The sequence below is a fragment of the Notolepis coatsorum genome (assembly GCF_963971535.1).
Source record: "Notolepis coatsorum genome assembly, chromosome: 2".
Classification (NCBI taxonomy): domain Eukaryota; kingdom Metazoa; phylum Chordata; class Actinopteri; order Aulopiformes; family Paralepididae; genus Notolepis; species Notolepis coatsorum.
Window position 1 is genome coordinate 153,034,888 of NC_140166.1, and position 20,612 is coordinate 153,055,499.

The following is a 20,612-nucleotide window of genomic DNA, read 5'->3' on the forward strand; positions in this document are numbered from 1 at the left end:
AAACCCCAGGCTGGTAGGAACCTGCCTGGTACGAGACCTGACGATCCACCTTGACCGCCAAGGACCAAAACGTCGTCAGGGCAGAATAAACTTCGTAACCCCTGACGACGCAGAGGCCCCAGTGCGGCCTCCACGCACTTGGTGAAGATGTGGGGAGCCAGAGAAAAACCGAACGGCAGCCTCTGGTACTCATACGCTAACCCTGCAAAGGAAGCGTAGGTAAGCCCTAGGATGGAAGATCGGGGATGCGAACACGCATCCTACAGGTCTATGGAGGAGAACCAGACCCCCACCTGACAGTGTTCAACAGGTAGGAGACGATCCAAAAAATGCTGAACCTTCCCATGGGACAGGTCCAGCATGGGTCTGACACCCCCCCCCCCCCTCCCGATTTCTCAGGCACCAGAGAATACCGGGAGGAAAACGCCACGACGATGGCTTGCTTCGTCCACAGAGATTGGATCTCATTGACCAGAGCTGTCACTGCTGGTGACCCTGACAATAGGGTCTGTACTGAAGAAACACACTCCTCAATGTCAGTTTCAGTATTTAATAAAAGACAAAGATGAAGACACCCTGAAACAGACACAGACAGCACAGTCAGCTGACAAAGTATATCCTGAATACACAATCACACTATAGTAACACATAAATATATATATCTATATAATGCATATATAATATAATATATAATATGTATGAACAGCAGAGCATCTCACATGAATGATGAACGAACGTCTCTGCAGGAGGCGAAGTGAAGAATGACAACTAAAATGTCCGCTCAGCGTAGTGCACGGCATATCCGGTTGGATGCTGGTAAGACGCTGCCCTCTAGTGGCCGGCGATAAACTCTTCATCCCCCCCAGACCGGAAAGCTAAGGGTCGGAATAGATTAACGGTCTAAATCCTGTATCCAGCTGCCGGACTCGGGCTCGTAGCGTGCAGGCGGCCTCCTCACGCGGCCCGGCCGAGTAGGCAGGGGCAGCGTCGGTGGCGACCGCGGCACCGGGAGCGGCGTGCCCAGGAAGGCACCGGCAGGAGCGGTGAGGTCAGAGGCCGCCTCATCTGCAGGCGCCGTAGGGAAGGCGCCCATAGCCGCGTCGCGGAGCCCATCAGCCGGCTGCTGAGTAAACCCCTGGGGCACCGCGGGCGGGGGCTGACGGGTGGGGGCCAGGGTGGGCACAACGGGTGGGGGCAGGCGTCCCAGGGCAGCAGGTGGCGGCGACGGCGCAGCCGACTGCTGATGGGCGCAGGGTGTGGCCGGTGTGTAGGCGCGGAGGAAACGCCGGTTGCGCAATGTCAGACGTCCCGAACCGTCGACCCTGACCCGATACTGCTCGTGGCCCAGTGACTCCACCACCACACCCGACCTGTCCCATTTGTGAGGGCTCGGGCCCTGCTGGTTCTGGAGGAATACTCTCTCGCCGAGTGCCAACGGGCGGAGCGGTCTTGAGTGAGTCCCCAGAGACTCGGTGGTACGGGACATACGGGTCCGAAGGGCGTCCTCCTTAGCCGCCCATGCCTCGCGCCACAGCAGGCGGATATGCGGGTTCGAGAACTTCTCGAGGCGGTTCACGAAGGAGAGCGAGCCCCGAAGGGGGCGGCCGAAGATGATCTGCGCTGGCGAGAGGTTGCAGTCGGGGTCAGGTGTGTTTCTCAACTGCAGCATCGCGCGCAGGAAGCGGTCCTGATCAAGGCTGCCCGACGGGCCGGTGTTGGTCATCAGGAGGCGCTTAGCAGCCTTCACCGCCACTTCTGCCCTCCCGTTCGACTGCGGAAAGCTGACGGAGGACACGCGGTGCTTGACGTGCCATAGGCGGAGGAAGTCCTCAGTGTGGCTCGCCTTGAATTCCGGACCGCCGTCGCTTGAGAGCTCCTCCGGTACGCCGAAGGTGGCGAAGAACGAACGGAGGTGTTGGACCAGGCCTGCTGAGCCTGCCAGGGCAGTACCAGCCGTAGAGCTCAGGACCTCCACCCAGCCCGAGAGCCGGTCCCCGACAACTAGGTAGTGGCGGCCCCCATAGTCGAAGAAGTCCGCGAACACCGCCTCGAACGGAGTGGATGGGGGTGATGATGGCAGGGGGGGTGTAGCCGCCTGTGACGGAGCATTGCGGTTGCAGTCTGCACACCCGTCCCTGGTGGCTTGAATGTCCCCTGACATCCCGGGCCAGTAGACTATCGCTCGGGCATGCTGCCCCATCGCTGAAGTCCCCTGGTGGGCGGCGTGGAGATGCCGAAGGACTCTCTCACGGAGGGATGGGGGAACCACGACGCGGTCCTGATAGAGCAGAACGCCGTCCTGTGCGTAGACGGACTCACAGACTGATGACAGGCTCGCCAGGGCGGGGTCGTTGACGTCAATCCCACCCTCCTGCTCGATGAGGCGGAGGAGGTGGCCAAGGCCCTCGTCAGCCGCTGTCTCCCGTGCGAGGAGGGGCCAAGAGACGGCACCGAGCTCTCGTGCATCGTCACGGATGGAGGCCATGAGTGCTGACTCCACGGCGTCAGGCTCGCTCGGCAGCCACAGTGATATGCCGTTCGTCGAGCCAGAGGGGGAAGGGTGCCTTGAAGTGGCGTCAGCGGCATAGTTGCTCTTGCCAGGCAGATGCACAATGTCAAAGCGCCACGGGAGTGTGCGCTGCTTGAGTCTAAATAGACGCGAGTTCGTAATCTCATCCAGCGTGCGGTCGCCAAATATCTTCACCAGCAGCTCGTGGTCGGTGACCACGACGAGGTTGTCGGACCCCTGCGTGAAGTACCGCGTCTGTTCCAGACCCCAGGCCACGGCCAGGGCCTCTCCTTCGACAGCCGCATAACGCTGCTCCGCAGGGGACAGGAAACGCGACCCCGCGAGGGTGATCCTCCATCCTCCTGAGCAGCAGTCCGGTATGCCCGAGGCACAGTGACAGTGTTGCTGGAGCAGGAAGTAGCCAATGCCGAGCTTGGACCAGTCAGGGCGGAGGCAGGTACGCTTCTGCATGTCGTAGATCTCCACGCCCTCACGGATGGCCCCAATTATGGCCTGCTTGGACGTCTGGAAGGCCTCCTCCAGAGCGGGGGACCATCGGAACACACAACGTGGGCTGAGGAATGGCTTGAATGGAGCCATCGTGTCACGCAGCTGGGCATAGTTAGCCACCTGGTTAACAAGGCCGAACCAGCTCCTGATATCCGTCGTGGAGCCCGGTGTAGGGAAGTCCCGGATGGCGTCCAAGTATTTCGGGAGTGGTTCGATGGTAGACTCCGCCACCCTGAAGCCAGCGAAATCGACGCACCTCTCCGCGAATTGAAGCTTATCCGGGTTCAACACGATGCCCGACCGGCCGACACGCGTGAGGAAGTCGATGGTCCTCCACCAGTGTTGCTCCAGGTCAGTGTCATAGTGGATGACGTCATCCACACAGCGTTCCTTGCGCTCATAGTCCGAGAGGACGGCGTCGAACCGGCGGTTGTAGCCATCCCCTGACGACAGGAAGCCCTGCGGTGCCCTGGTGTAGCGCCAACGGCCGAAGGGCATGATGAAGGTAGTGAGGTGGCGATCCGACTCACGCAGGGGGACGCTGTGGTAGCCGTTCCAGAACTTGTTGAGGGGGGAGAGGTCCACGGTTCTACGGGGGGAACCGTCGTGCTTCCGAGTGACTACCATACGATGGCACCACGTGACAGGCTCGCCGTATGGCACACGTTCAATGACCCCAAGGGCCTCGTCCCGCAGGAGGTCATCGTGGACCCTCCGCTGCCAGTGTAGAGGCACGTTGGCCGCGGTGTGGCATGCCTTGGGTGTAGCTGCGGGATCCACGTGCATCTCGATAGGCGGTCCTTCCATGCATGGCAATGCCCGATGAGGGCAGGTGTTGAACGTCGATGAGGCATATCTCCCGAGTAGCCAACCTTTCATCCGGCTGTTGTTCTCTGGCGTACAGGGGAACGGCAGTGCCGCGGGGCGCGCGGGGGGGACCGTGCGCTGGGGGCATGAGCACTGTGCGTCCTGGGGGTCACCTGGCCCTACGCAGCCGCCGTTGGTTGACCTAATAGCATTGACGGACAATGGTCGGTCTGGCGTGTCAGCCGTGTCAGGGCTACGCCCGTCCCTGGGCCCCCCTGTAACGTCGTCCGATGGGAAGTTCACAGGCAAGAGGCCGAGGTTGAGCAACGACTCGTAGGAGAGGAACATAGTCCGGACTGAGCTGCTCACGTATACCATGGAACGGCAGGACGTAACGCGCCCCCCGCTGCAGGTCGTCGAGAGCCTAGCGAAGAACGCTCCCTCGATGGCTATGGGGGATCGATTGGCGGCTGACAGGCTGAGGCTGACGGGTCGCAGGTCGTCCTGCGCGAAACCGCAGGCCAGGAACTCCTCCAGAGACCAAAGGTCCGACTGCGCGCCAGTGTCTGCGACGGCAGATATCCGAGCCCCGTTGGCTGAGCCCCGGTTGCTGGTGCCATCCTTCCGTCCGACTGGCATGTCCACCGAGATGGTGATCAGTGCTCGGGGGTGGTCTCTCAGCCTGGCTCGTCTCCATTCGCCCTTGGAGAAGATGTGGTGCTCGAGTCTGATGGGTGCAGGCCTGTTGACACAGCCATGCGACGTAGGGGCGTGGCGTCGGCGATGGCTCCCGCAACGTCGGCCAGGGCGGGCTCCAGCTTGCACCGATGAGACCTGGGAGATCAGCTCCGACCCCACGGCGGCCTGTTGACCGTCAGATGGTGGCTGTTGACGCCTCTGTTGTCGGCGGGCCCTGTAGCAGCCGATGCACACCTGGTGAGGCTTAGGATTCCACCCGCGAGGCCCCTCCGTGAAAATGTTAAAGACGCTCTTGCATTCCGGGCATGACGCACGTTTAGCCCTGTCCGCAGGGCTCGGGGCGGGGCTCGTCTGTGGAGTCGTCCTAAGGCGCCGGAATGACGACATGGCTGACAGGGAGGACGACGGGAGAGCGTTACGGGCCATCTCCTTGTTCTCGACGAGCGCGATTACCTCGTTAACTGGCTTGACTAGGATGTCAGTCGTCCCCAGCGTCTCGCGGCGTATGTCCGAGTCATAAATGCCATTGAGCAGGACATCGCGGACAATGTGGTCGGTGTAGTCGACGTTCGCACCACACACGCATGCCGCACTGTATGCGCATGTCTCTGCTTTGCCCCGCACTCTGGCAGCGAGTGCGCGGAATGTCTCGTCTCGTTCCTGGCGTAGCTGAAGTAGCTCAGTGCGCAGGACGCATGTAGCGACCGGGATGACAGCCAGAGAGCGCATGACGGCGATCAGGTCCTGCAAAGGTCCGGTAGCGGCGCCGGGGGCGGCTTTCAGTAGGCTGTCTCCAAGCACAGGCCCGGCGCACTGAAACAATTGGACGGGGGCCTGGGCAACCTCTATGCCTGAGCCGGTGCAGAATACGTCCCAACGTCGGATGAACACATTCCATTCCTCTATAGACACGCCCACGTCAACCCACGGCGCGGCCATGACAGGCGCTGCGTGCTGGTGGGCGAGTCCATGATTGTTCAACATAGCAATGGCGAGTGCTTCAGACACGTCGCCGGATGTGAACTCACAGGCGGGGACAGAGCATCCAACGACGACCATGGTGTCTTCATGAAGAAACACACTCCTCAATGTCAGTTTCAGTATTTAATAAAAGACAAAGATGAAGACACCCTGAAACAGACACAGACAGCACAGTCAGCTGACAAAGTATATCCTGAATACACAATCACACTATAGTAACACATAAATATATATATCTATATAATGCATATATAATATAATATATAATATGTATGAACAGCAGAGCATCTCACATGAATGATGAACGAACGTCTCTGCAGGAGGCGAAGTGAAGAATGACAACTAAAATGTCCGCTCAGCGTAGTGCACGGCATATCCGGTTGGATGCTGGTAAGACGCTGCCCTCTAGTGGCCGGCGATAAACTCTTCATGTACCAAACCCGAAAACGGGTGGGGTTGTGTAACAAGTCCCCGCCTCAGCGTTCTCTCCATCCACCTCGACATATGGTACTGCTGTAGCCATATGTGATGACACTCCCAACGCACCCGCCGATATGTGGCGCAGGTCCGCTAGGAACTGTAGATAGGCGGCCCGGTCTCACCCGCTGTGCGTAGCCAACCCTGGACCCGTGCGAGCAGAGCGTTACGTGTCGGGACATCTGACCCTGACACTACCCACGAGGCAATCGCACCCAAGGGGGGACCCCGACAGAAAGGGCCGGTTTGATACGGGGGAAGCTGACATCAGTCTCGGTGACAAAAGCACCCCCACTGAACACCCCTCCAGAACATGCTGAGGAGTTGTTCTGCAGCCGGACATGCAAGGTGTGAGGCCCCCATGAGTTCCTACACACCGTAGCCCTGCAGTGATATTACTACCACCCAAATCACGCGCACCTGCGAGACCACTGCCAATCTTTCAGGAGTGGGAGGCACCAACATGATACCTGGCCTGGCGAAGGCAAGGTCGGGGAAGCCCGCACTGTGTGCCTCAAAAAGGTTTCGAGCCCCCCTGCTGACAACACTTATAGTTGACAGACGTAACACCAGGCTCAACCAAACACAGCTTATGGTGTGGAAGCCGCTTGACAGCACAACATTCTCACGGACAGACCCAGGCTCAGCCATCAACTGGGTGTCAGCCCCTGTCCCCATGAGAAGCGAAAAGTGGGGCCGCACACGCTTCAACGAAGGCACGCGGCCCGCAGCCAAAGGAAACAATCAGAGCCCCTTTTCCGCTGGTGTTGGGGGAGGGAGTGATCGGAGAGCGGGCTGCTCGCGGCAGGACGGCGACGGCTTGTATATTCCAAGCCGAGCTCATCCAAAATGGCCGATCCCTCGGCCGCCAAGGCTGTCGGCCTTGTGGACACTTGTCAATTCAACGCCCAGGATACCTCTGGCGGGGGAAAACATGGCCGCCTGTCGAGGGCCTCGTCATCGCCGCTGACGAGGCCGTGCTCTCTCTTCTTCTGGCTGCGTGGTGTGAGGCGGTGTGGGGCCTAGGACAAATACCGCCCGCACTCCAGCGGAAGACCAAGATCCTCTGCGGAGAGGGGAGCCCTGAGCGGTTATAGCTTGCGGCTAGGTCAAAGCTAATAACGTCAACAACCTCGCGCGATGTGTCGACGTCGGCTGGTTCTCAAGGCCCCGCCACCAGGCACCATTTTTTGATAGAAAAAACAGCAATTCGAACACAGTTACTAATCGCTGCCAATTCCATACCGTGGCGGTACAGGCTTTAGCAGCCCACCAGCCCCTCGCCGGGCCGACCCACCTCATGGCGTCGGCCGGGCGGGGCACTGTTTCAACATGTCAAAAGCAAAGGACTGATCCTAACACGGAGCACCAGTGGTGGTTGCAACCAGCAACCTCCACTGTGGTGTGCACCATGAAGGGGTTAATGAATAAATGAACTAACACCACGAATATACTGTAGAATGGGCAAGCCCATGCACACAACGTTAAGGGGATGCGGACCAGAGAGAACCAGTCCCGCATTCATTCATAATATTCACAACAGCACACCAGCCCTAGACCTCAGCCCATTTACCCATGAAAGGTAAACAAAGCCCCCCCCGCAATACTCCCCCAGTAGACACCGATTGACTGTCAGCATGAATGGTTGAGAGGAGGGAAGACTGTAGTATAGACAGACATTCCAGCTAGCCCCTGTGTTCACCGCCATATTTAATCAATCCCTGGCGGAGTCAGTGGTCCCTGCCTGCTTCAAGATGTCTACCATCATCCCTGTACCGAAGAAACCCTCCCCAACATGTCTCAATGACTACAGACCGGTGGCACTCACCTCTGTAGTCATGAAATGTTTCGAGAGGCTGGTCAAGGATCACATTTCCACATGGGTACTGGACTTTCTGAGTGAAAGACCCCAGGCGGTTAGGGTGGGGGGTCAGACCTCCAACACCATCACCCTAACGGGGAAAACAACAACGTTTACCCAGATATCCTGCCGCTTGCGCCAATACACAACTCGGTTGCACATCACAAACGCCAGCATTGTCATGCCTAGTGACATCCCACAGCGGGAAACAGTAGAACAGTGACCCAGCATTTATAGCTTTTAGTATTAGCAGCGCGCTCCAGGACAGCCTGGGAAACGTCCACATCAGAGGGACGTTTACCCAAACATCCTGCCCCTGGCGCAGATATACAACTCACAACAAGCAGCATTTACTAACACCAGCGATAATGCCTAGTGGCGCAAGTCCTACCTTGTGCGAGGTTGCTCGATAGCTACACCTCACACGCTGTCCCTCTGTCTGCTGTCAACAAGACAAAGAGACTACATAACTCGACGCTGAGGTGCATCGAAATGCATTCTGCTGCAGAGTCGCAGAACCCATACGAGCGCCGCCAGAACATGCTGCGAAGATTTCAGGGGTAGGCAAATCTTCGGTAAGCACTCAACCTAATTTTGTCTAAACTTTTCATATCAACTAGTTGCATAGGGTGCACGCATCCGCTATGATGGAAACGAAAATAGAGGAAGAGTGAGTGGTGACCACGCCTAGTACTATATAGTACGTCAGTAGGGCGGGGCCTGGCAGGTGCTGGGTGTATTGGTTTTTATTCGTTGATGGAGTACACTAGGTACATGAGATGAGGTATATCTCGGTATGGCTTAAGAGCGGGACGCGATGCCAGTACGAGTATATAACATTCTGTAGTGTCGCAGTGAAAGGGTTAAGTACCCTTTGGCAGAGTGGTAGTGAAAGGGTTAACCCTTTGACAGAGTGGTAGTGAAAGGGTTAACATGGTAAATGGTACATTTATAATAATAATAATAATTCATTACATTTGTAGCGCTTTACAATTTTGCTCCTCACATTCACCCATTGATTTACATGTTCAGACACCGACGGCCAACCTGCACATTGGGAGCATTTAGGGGTTAAGTGTCTTGCTCAAGGACAGTTTGACAAGCTGCCTGGGATGAGCGGGAATCGAACCGAGAACCTTCCAACTACCAGACGACTGTTCTACCGCCTCCTGAGAGCAGTCCACTTAAAGCTTGAGATTCTCCCCTCTGTTGCAGAGTTTAAAACCTTGATCTCTAATCTTTGCCAATCAAGTTGATTTGTTATCCCTTCTGCCTCGTCTTATGGTTATGATTTTATATGCTGTGTGATTTTATATGCTGTGTGATTTTCATATGCTTTATGCTTATTTCTGTATGCACACTCGACGTGACGGTAAACGAGGGAAACCGCAGTTGCTTTTGGGGTTTAAATAAAGGTTTGAATAATTTTTTTGAGCATCATCGTTTTTTCGCCTGCCATATATTCACATATTCCATGGTCTCACAACCTAAGAAAATGCATTTTAACATACGGTTAAAAGTAAACTCAACGAACAATTGTAAATACGTCTAAGTGGCTTTTTTGGAAGAAAAGAAAATGTACACGATTTGTACACGACGAAGGAAGTTATTATTTCCATTCTCCTTCTGTGCAGACGTATTAGATTCAAATGTATTGTCATCATTCAGCACAAGTACAGTACAACATGGCATTGCGGTGTGAGGCGGTGTGGGGGCATCCACCCAGAGTGCACATGTAACAGCAACGTGCAATAGTAATATACAATGTACAGGTGATTAAACTGGGTATAATAGATCAGAACTACTGAGTATAGTGCTAATCAGATGCATGTGCAGAGTTGTGGTATAAATATGTACAGTGATACAGGTATAAAGACAGTATGGTAGTAGTCATACTGGCCAGCAGCCTAACTAGTAAGATTAGGATGTGCACAGATATAGCTATAGTATCTACAGATATGTAAAGGCCCTACTGTATGTGCAAGTAGGTACAGACAGGTGTGGATAGATAGATATTGTTCACCGTTCCCTGGCCAGACTCCCTCTCCTACTCCCCCTCCCCTCCATCCGCTGTCCATCCAAGGACTCATGAACAGCCCCCACCTTTGCACAGACTTTCCTCTGCTCCTCACTTGCCCCAACATTTTCCACCTACTGGACAGATGCTGCCATTGCTCCTCCTCCATTTGTTTATTGTTAAAGTATCTGTTTTTATGTGTTTTCTCCCCTTAGTGTTAACCCTTCCGCTGTGTCAGTGTTTGTTTGTAGATTAGTTTGTGCCTTTCCCTTGCCAGCTCTGCTGAGGTTTTGTTTCATGCTTTTTGTACCCTGCTCGCTGCCAGCTTTGCTGGGTCTTTTTGTTGTGAATATCTTTGTTGCTACCCTTTTTTGAGTAAAGCTTTTTTTGCTACACTTCACCCCTGGCTCCACATCTCGTCTGCCTATTCTCTCCACGTCCTGTTCAGCAATTGGGTCCCCGACAACACTATCCCTAACAGATATAATAATAATAATAATTAATTTATTTTATTTAGTGCTTCTCAATGACCCCGAAGTCACTGACAATAGGCAAAAGAAAAACAAAGAAACATAGAACCACAGGGAAACAGGGAACAATATGAATACACAAGAACATAGAGCCACAAGTAATAGACAACAAATACAGGAGCCAGTAGGGGAGGGGAGGCAGTCGGGAAGTGGGGGGGGGGGGGGGGGGGGGGGGGGGGGGGGGTAGGGGCAGGAGAGGAGAGAAAGTTGGGAAGGGGAAAAAGAGGGTGATAGGTTGGAGGAGGGTGGTTATGGGTAGGGAAGGTTAAATGCTAGGGAGGACAGGTAAGTTTTAAGACGGGATATATGCGGTGAGAATTAATATAATACGATATATACAGCGTTATTGTACAGTACATGCCATCATACAGAGCTATGGGTTATATGCAGGTCTATAAGTAAGTATATAGAGGGGTTATATGCAGATATATACAGACAAATATGTATACGTGGTAAATATAAAAATATATATGTAAATATGCGGTATATATACAGCACTGTTTATACAGCACTAACCATTTAAATGGGAAGTAAACATCCCGAGACAGTACTTCAGCCTCGTCTGTCCTTGCCGAGAGGTAATTTCATGTAAATACCGGCTCCTCTTACCACACTCTGCCCCCCTGCCGCCCGCTGGCCTGGGATCAGATCCCACCAGAACCCCCTACCGCCTCCTGTGTTCTCACCGTGCCCCCCTGCCGCCCGTTGGCCTCAGATCAGATCCCACCAGAACCCCCTTCCGCCTCCTGTGTTCTCACCGTGCCCCTCGTCCGTCCCCCTGCAGACACAAAAGTGGAAAAAATAAACGCTACGGGGGCCGCTCTTCTTTAAATAAAGAGTCGGAGAGAGAGAGAGGGTGACACGGCCACAGCAGGCCCAGGATGCAACCCCCCCAGCAGGTGGAGGCAAGGTAAATGTCCTAAATCTGCTCCGCACAGCAGGGCCAACAGGGGGTTAACGTGGTAAGGGGGGCAAACACAAGGTTGATGGCACTATCCTTTTGTTTGACACGATTCCCCGCTGAGGAGCTATAGCTCCGGATGAGAAATCACATGGATTTATGTTAGGGGGGGGGGGGGTGACACTGTAATGAGAAGCCCATGACTTGCCCTATGGTTGACACCCTTTTGATGGGCGATTTGTTGGGATAACGACGGGAGATGTGGGGCAGGGGAATTGTTGTTGTATACTGTACCATCGCATTTCCCTTACAATCCTAAACACGCAGGGTACATCTAATAGTATGCATTAATCTCCTGTTCGATTGCCCCCCCTCGCTTTGTCTGGGATAATAGGCTGCATGTAGCGGCGAAGCGCAGGTGTCATCATAGGAGAGGCTTCTTTTAGCCGTGCTGTACCTTCGTCACCTCAGCGCACGTGACATCACTGGCCCTCAAGAGTACTGTACTTCTCTTAGTACTCTGTCGCGTGAAGACCTTGTATCAGTATGTAGTGGAATGAGTTGCCTTTGATCATCAAACAAGGGCTTGAACCTGTGTAGTTTCAAGGTGAACGTTAGGATCAGAGTGACCCAGGAGACAGACAGTGGATGGAGACTTGGTGCTTTAGTGTATGAGATCTGTACATTTTGTACATATTTTATTCATAATGTCATATTTTTCTTTGTAATTGTACTTTTAGCAGGTGATAGGTGCAATAGGCTGATGATGAGAATCACTATCACACTACAGAAGGTTAACCCTTTCACTACCACACTACAGACGGTTGACCGTCTGTAGTGTGATAGTAAAGGATTAACCTTCTGTAGTGTATAGTGAAGGGGTTATGGTTCAGGGGCCCGTTTCAAGATCGAATATGGGGCCCTTATCTTATACTAACAAGGTCTCTGAAGATATTATGCATTATATTCTACCTCACCCGGAATAGAAAGCCAATGAAAATATAATCATTTAGGCAAATTTGCACCTACGGCGGGAAGCTACTGTAGCCACTGTGCCAAACTCACCACGACGCAGCTCAACTAGACCCTGGAGATTTAAATGACTCGGTTTATGTCAGGAGCAAGGTTTCTTTTACAAGGTGAAATACTTTGTCAGTAAACATCTTTCTGTGTTGGTGATGTGCCTTTTCGAGCGTTTCCACAGCGCATCATTTATCCACGTTGACACAGTGTGGCGCATTTGCTTCATCAATCCAGGGTGTGTTTGCTTTGTCAATCCGAGGCCCTGCTAGCGGGTGGAGCAACGGGTGAAACATAGCTAAACACAAACACTGTAAGGAATTGTCTATGACATTGTGACACACACTGATTATTATTTCAGTCCGTCATGGGCCACGTGCAGGGCCGGACTGGGGAAATAATTCATACCGGGAGATATAGCGCGAAATATAGCCCCAATCAGGCCACTTTTTAAGCGGGGGGTCTAGGGGTCCCCCACCAGGACATTTTTTGTTACAAAGACTTAATTTCCTGCATTCTGGTGAATTTTACTGCATGTGAATCACAAACTAATGAGCCAACAATTGCTTAGTACAATGTACTGTTATGAACCTCAAATAAAACTGTTGTGGCACTAGCAATGCTACTCTCTCCACCTTCAAAAATAAAAAAGCAAGAGCACAACATATTTTTCTATTTACTATTATAATACAGTTAACCACTCTCTCCACCTATTCAAACAGAGCAAGAGCACAATACCATATTCACTTTACTGATGCACTACCCATCAACAGTTAAAATAGCCCCTTACACAAACATTAAATAACAGACCTTTCATTACAATACTATAATAACAGTAGCCACTGCCAGAATAGTGACACATGTATCGCGTGTGGTGAGCACACGCATGCATGCACAACGAAGACAGAAGATTGCGTTGTCTCAATCATTTTAACTATAAAATGAGCTCAAAGTATGAGCTCACTGACTGAAATTTCCAACAAAAAGCATCAATTGTCAAATAATATTGATCACATTAACTAGACTAGATGTTTTTGAGGAAATTAGAAAGGGAACAACAACTTAACCCTTGTGTCTGATCAGATTCTTATTTTTTTGATAACTTTGCAGTGATTATGTTTGTAGCCAATATATGTGGCAAAGGTGTGTAATCTTTGAATTCTCTTGGAATTATTTTGACTTTCTCTTTCATAAATTGTTTATTCAACTTCAGCCCCAATCATAACCACCACATATTGTTTTTTGTAATGTCAGATTTAACAACTCCTTTCAGAAAAGTGGGAGTATTTCATTTTTAATCTGAAGTTGAATAAAATATTTATGGAAAAGAAAGTGGGAAATTATTTCAACATATAATCTTTTTATGGCGTTTTTCAATTTAGTCCCCTAATATGGTAAGAGTATAACACTTTAGTTTTCAGACACAAGGGTTAAATTATGTTGCCGGATTTAGCAGCATCTCCTGTAAGGGCCTTTCTTTTTCTTTGTTGTATCCCTCTCTCCTCCACCCTTTCTCTTTCTACCACTGTCCATCTTGACATCAACGTTAACTGACTTTCGCTCTACTGTATCTCTCCTGAGTCCCTCACTACCTGGCTCATTGCCTGGCTGTTATTCTGCATCTGAGTGCCATCTGCCATTCCATTCGCCGCCTCCGCTGTCAATCAGTTGTATCGCCTGGTACCCGCCTCCACCAATCACAAGTGGCAGCACGGCTCCATTGTGTGTGTGTGATCCGCGTGAGGGAGAGAGGCGTGATTTTTTTTCATAGCCGCAGTTTGCGGAGACGCTCTCTGATTGGCCACTGACGTTTCTGGTCGTGTGACATGTGCGGCCAATCGTGTGACGCCTGTTTCTTTCACCAGTTAAGCTTAGGCACTCTTTAGAAGTTGGTTAAGGTTAGCGTTTGTCTTAGAGCAGGGCGATAGAACACCAGCCCTGATTCCAAACTCTAACCTTAACCAACTTCGAAAGAGTCGCCTAAGCTTAACCAGTGATAAACTAGGCGTTAGGTAGTTTGCATGCTGTTCGAGGCGGAAATGGGCAAAGACACAGGCGTCACGCGATGGGGCACACATGTCACATGACCAGAAACGTCAGTGGCCAATCAGAGAGCGTCTCTGCAAACTGCGTCTACGAAAAAAATTCACGCGGGAGAGAGAGTCAGATAGTTCTCCAACTCTGTCGCAGACAGTGAAATCCTGGTTGTTCCCCACCCACCTAGGTTATCTAACTATAGCGCCGCGCCACCGCCACAACTAGAAACAATGGCTTGGCAAAAAAATAAAAAAGTATAATAATATATATATATATTTTTTTATATAATATTCTTTTTTAAATCTGTGCAGGCCAGGCCACCAGGAAAACTCCCGGTGCTCCCGATGGCCAGTCCGGGCCTGGCCACGTGGTCGGCGAGGCTACTGATTTGTTTACATTTGAAAACTGAATCAAACCATAAACAAGGTGGCCTGTTGGGATGTTAGATCCTAATGTGAAAAACTGTGATTTTATATGTCTGCTCACTTTATGTGCTCATTTTCCTGTCTTTGTTCTGTTGTGAAGTATGTTGAGCTGCAGTTTCTGTATGAAAGGTGCTATACAAATAAAGTTGTATTATTATTATTATTATTATTATTATTATTATTATTATTATTATTATTATTATTATTATTATTATTATTATTATTATTATTATTATTATTATTATTATTATTATTATTATTTGGATCACGGATCGAGCCTTTTAAAAAATAACCTCCTTTTTGTCCTTTTCCCCACAAGCATCACAAGCCAAAAAGCCCCGCCTTCCGACGACGTCTGTGCCTCTCTGTCCGTGTGTTCCATCCCCGTTGGCCAATCATATGAGCCGTCGCCGCCGCCAGGAGTCTGACTTTGAAACAAATGCAATGATATTGGAGTGTTTGCGAGTGTCTGATAAGCATGTGTGCGTAGTTTGACTGGCCTGGCTGCATAACCACACTCCCATCTGCACCGAGCTGATAAGACGTGGGAACTTACACTTTTTTTTCTCCCTCGTTTTCTTTTGAGTGGTGTGGTGGTGGTGGTGGTGGTGGTGGGGCTGCTCATGAAGGCATTAGAGAGAGAATGAACATACAGTAGCCTATACTCATGTATGCACATCAAACACCACATTTCCCATCAACCTCCTGCCGCTCTACTGTAAACGAAAAAGCTAAATATTGATCCATAGACAGATACATACACCTCTACGCCGCTCTACTGTAAACGAAAAAGCTAAATATTGATCCATACACATACATACACCTAGTCGTATTTTATTTACTTAAAATTGTACTATATTCTATTGTGCTATATTTTATTTAGTTTATATATCCCATATCATTTTATTCAACCTCTTATTTACAGTTGTACAGCCCTGGCCTATATATATATATATATTATTTTTTTTAATCCACTTTTTTCTCGACTATGCCCCCCACTGGTCGGTTGTAGGGAGGATAGAAGCCTTGCATCACGTGTCCCCTGAGGTACACGAGGAGGCAGCCTGTCACATCTTTTCACCTGCCAGCGTGGACTATCATTGATGTGTTGATGACCACATCACACACACGTGCGACTCGTACAAAAAAATCGTAGGCCGGTAAACGGGGTGAAATCCGCCAGAATGACTCCTGTAGCAACTCAAACCATTAAGTGCCCAACTGTGAGCTCAATGTTTGGCAAGATTGAGAGGGTGGATGTGAAAACAACACACGGTAATAATCCATCTTGAATGAGACTCAGTATTGATCCTGTGACAGCTGAACACTACATCCGAGGGGCTTTAGCAAACTGAAAAAGGAACTGCTTCTCATAGAAAAGCCCCCCTTGGCCGACGGCGGGCCTCACACTAGATGGAGCACTTGCTTCATTGCAGAATTGGAACATCTCCTCCTCCTTCTGTGGTTCCGTGACTGAGGGTCTGCATGTGATAGAGTTGCCTTTGACCACCAAACAGATCTTGAACCTGTATAGTTTCAAGGTGAACGTTAGGAAATGGCTCCTAGAAAATTAGTAACTCAGTAACTGTTTTAATGTAGTGTAGTTTTATTGTGTCTGTACATTTTGTACATATTTTATTAATGAATGTTGTATTTTATTTTTTTATTATATTTTGAGCAATATACTGCTGAGACCAAGGAGGACCACAGTGGAAATAAGTCTGTGACATTTTTTTTGCTATCCTTGATGATTTTAGGATGCATGAATTGTAATGTATTTTAATAATTGTCAAATAAACTAAACTAAACTTCCGACAGGGTTTTGACGAGCTCAGCTACAAACTTGTGAACATCTTTGAAAATTGACTGACTGACAAACAGGGGAGGAGGAGGAGCAGCCAGCTGTCCGTACTGTGTGGCCATCTGCTGGGTTCCAACTAATTGGTTAATGACCATCGCATCGCCATGGCAATCTGGGTGGATTTTAGTTTTTCCTTCCCCCCCATATGTTTTATAATTACCTTAATTATACTGTTTGTCTGTGTACAGTAATGCTGCCCATGTACTGTTAGTAAGAAATAACATCTGATATACCGGAACGGAGGGTGTATATATATATATATAAACACACAGGATGTTATGTCTAAATACACAGTATGTCTAATCTAGTGGTCTACAGTTTTCCAGGCGGCTCCTGGAATTGACAATGTAACGTAATAATAATGTATAGTACTACCAAATCAAAGCAAGTTTTGCAAATATAGGCTAGATTAGATTCATAACATGTATAACGAATTGCAGATTATAAACAATTATGCACCAAATTATGATCTACAAGCAGGTTTGCAACGTAAATGTATAAAATTATTGGATGTGTGGAGGGTATGAAACATGACTAGCCGGCAGACCAATGTCCTATCTGACTGCGGCTATAGGGAGGTGTAGTGGTTACGTCATTGCTGTTTCCGGCCGGTCCACCTCGCAAAATTGCAACGTATTTCCCCATTGCCCATTTCTAAATCGTCTCGTTTAAAACAAATAAAGCATGAACATTTGCATGGTGTACCTTTCTGTGAGTATTCATCCACAATCTATAGCTCAACATGAAAATATTCACAATTAATCGTAAAAATTGTATCGCCAAACTTCCGGTTACGCTACAACATGTAGCACACGCATTTTGCAATTGCTCCGCTCCTACTAACGCTAATTTCGTTTAAAAACATTATTTGGACAGTAAAGAAAGAGAATAGACCACATCGTATGTATTGTTAAGACCCTCTACTAACCATATCAAAAGACAATATGGTTAAAGGTGGAAAGAAGGCAGAGAAAATAACTACGGCAACTTCAACGGCGCAGGACGTAAAACAACGAGATAGACGCGTCCGAACCGTCGCTGGTTCTGAGCCGACGGCGACAAGCTCCGAGGAGGAGAAGGAAGAGGACAACGTACCGGGATCATCGATTACGGTCCCCGAAAGAGAGTCAATAGAGACCAACATAAAAGAAGGTACAGATTCAAGCTCCGTGAGAGGGAGAGCAGCCAGATTTATGGATTCCAACGTCACTGCATCTATCTACCATTTGCCGTCAACTGAAGTAAGCAGAAATCCACCCGATTTCAACACATTGTCTAACCTGATGGTAGAACAGTCTAACATGATGAAAGAACAGTTAGAACAGTCTAACCAGATGAAAGAACAGATGGTAGAACAGTCTAACCTGATGAAAGAACAGATGGTAGAACAGTCTAACCGGATGAAAGAACAGATTACACACATCAAGGCGCTCGAGGCAAACGTCGAGGCTAAATTCGATCGCATCGAGGCTAAATTCGATCACATCGATGAGAAATTAGAAGAAGTCAAGAAAGCGTTCGATGCACAGTCAGAGCGAATCACGACAGTGGAGATTTCGGTGACAGAAAACACAAAAGCAGTCAAGGCGAACGAAGGTATCATGACAGTGATGGGAGAAGAGATGGAAAAAGTTAAAGATGAATACCGGAGGGAAATAAAATTGCTTAAAAACGAAGTGATGGAGAGGCAACTAGAAACCCATCGTTACCACAGGCGGAATAACATCCGCATTGTGGGGCTTGATGAATCAGTGAACTGCGATGACATCAACTTTCCAAACGAGTTATCAACGATTTTGAATAACTCCGATCCAAACAAAGTGCCAGAAGTGGAACAAGTTTACAGAATTGGTTCCCAGGGGCAAAATATCAACGGGCCGAGAGTCATCATTGTCACTCTGCGGAAAACTACAACAAGGGATGAAATCATCAAATATGCTCGCAACCAACGTGGGAAGCTGAAGTATGGTGATAAACCAATATTTATCTACGAAGATTTGAGCAGAGAGGCCATCATCCGACGTCAACCATACAAAGTTGTGATGCAAAAGCTGTACACAGCCGGCCACAAGCCAAGGCTAGCATATCCGGCGCTGTTATCATTCTTGGACAATAACGGCCGCAGGTCAGGTCCATTTACACCCTTTGATGCTGAGGATTTCCTGATTCAAAATGCAGCAAATAACCCAAAGCATGACGGAAATGCCGGAATCAGTTAAGCCTAAGTGTAGTGGTCAGCATGGACGGTCGCATTTTACGTAGCTCCCGTAACCAACGCAACAGCCAACGCAACAGAGCAACAACAAAGTACTTTGCGCATTTTCTACTTTCCCTCCTGTGGATTATGGATTTGTACCTGAATTCACAACTCAAGCAGCAACTCCAGACAGAAGTGGAGGGTAGCGAAAACGTAAATCAACAGTCCCATTGCGACTTCTACTTGTTAACGGGCACGGAGAGGAAACATCCAGCATTCGGAGCCTCGGCGATCCACGCAGTACTTACTGCAAATCCGGAACGAAAGAAATTACCCCCGGCAGGCAAGTGTAATAAGAGATCAATGATTTTATTATATCTGCTCATGTCGGGTGACATACATCAGAACCCTGGTCCCGTAATGACACGGAACCAGAGACTACAGCAAGAAGCGATGGAGGTTCCCATCGCGACCAACAGCATCCACGCAATTGACGCTCCAGCCAGCAGTTGCACCAGCCGACCAGCAAGCGGCGACATACCCTCACAGAAGCCCCAGCGGACTCGGCGAGTGGCTAAAGGAAGAGCGGCGCGGGACATCGAGACCACCAAGGACCCGACGGTTAGCTTGGCTGGCCCCGCCAAGGCCAAGGCCGCCATGCCAGCAAGTCTACCCGGGCCGAGGCCAGGACAAAAGGCACCCCCCCTCCCCCACAATGGAGTACAATCAGACATATCTGTAATCAACCAGCCCCCCCCCCCACATCGCGGGCTTTCACACAAAGGAATACAGACACAGACACCAGCAAAGGACAAAGCATCACCCCACCCCCCCCTCCCCACCCACGGCACAAACAGCAACAACGCCCCCCCTCCCCCCACCACAGGACAGGACACAATGGAACAGAGTTACCTCAACTGTGACGACATCAAACTTATTACAAGCAAAAATGGACTTCACATATTTCACTTAAACATAAACAGCTTGAAACCGAAATTGGCTGAAATCAGACATTTGTTTCTAAACGGTAAGGCAAATATATTATGTTTCACAGAAACAAAACTTGACTCATCTGTTCAGGATCCAGAGATAGAAATCGAGGACTATTCAATCATCAGGAGGGATAGGAACCAGTATGGAGGTGGTGTCTGTGTGTATATACACAAAGATACCAAATTCAGCAACCGTACTGACCTTAACCATGACGAGATTGAAACTGTATGGATTGAAATCTTATTTGAAAGGGCAAAATCAGTACTAATAGGCACAATCTATAGACCACCAGAACAGACTGGTTTTTATGATACTCTGGATGTGTGCTTAGCTGGAGCTGAGGATGCGGAAAAAATTCTTATTGGGGATTGGAACACGGATATGCAACAAAAAAATGCACCCGTCTTCAAATCCTTCAATAGGTTTTGTGATCTGCACGGCCTCAGCCAACTAATCACCCAACCCACAAGGATATGTGAATCAACTCAGACTACCATTGACCTCATACTGACCTCTGACAAGTCCAAGATCTCCAGTAAAGGGGTTATAGCATGCGGGTTAAGTGATCATTACATGATATTCTGTACCCGCAAAAAGCTAAAACTAAAGGCTGGCTGTCACAAAACAGTCACATCTAGAGACCTCAAAACCTACTCTAGCGAGGCCTTTAACCTTGAACTGGAGAGTCTGGACTGGTCAGATGAACTCAATGGTACACTGGTTGAAGAAACTTGGCTTGGCTTCAAAACCAAATTTTCATCAATACTAAACAAAATGGCCCCCCTAA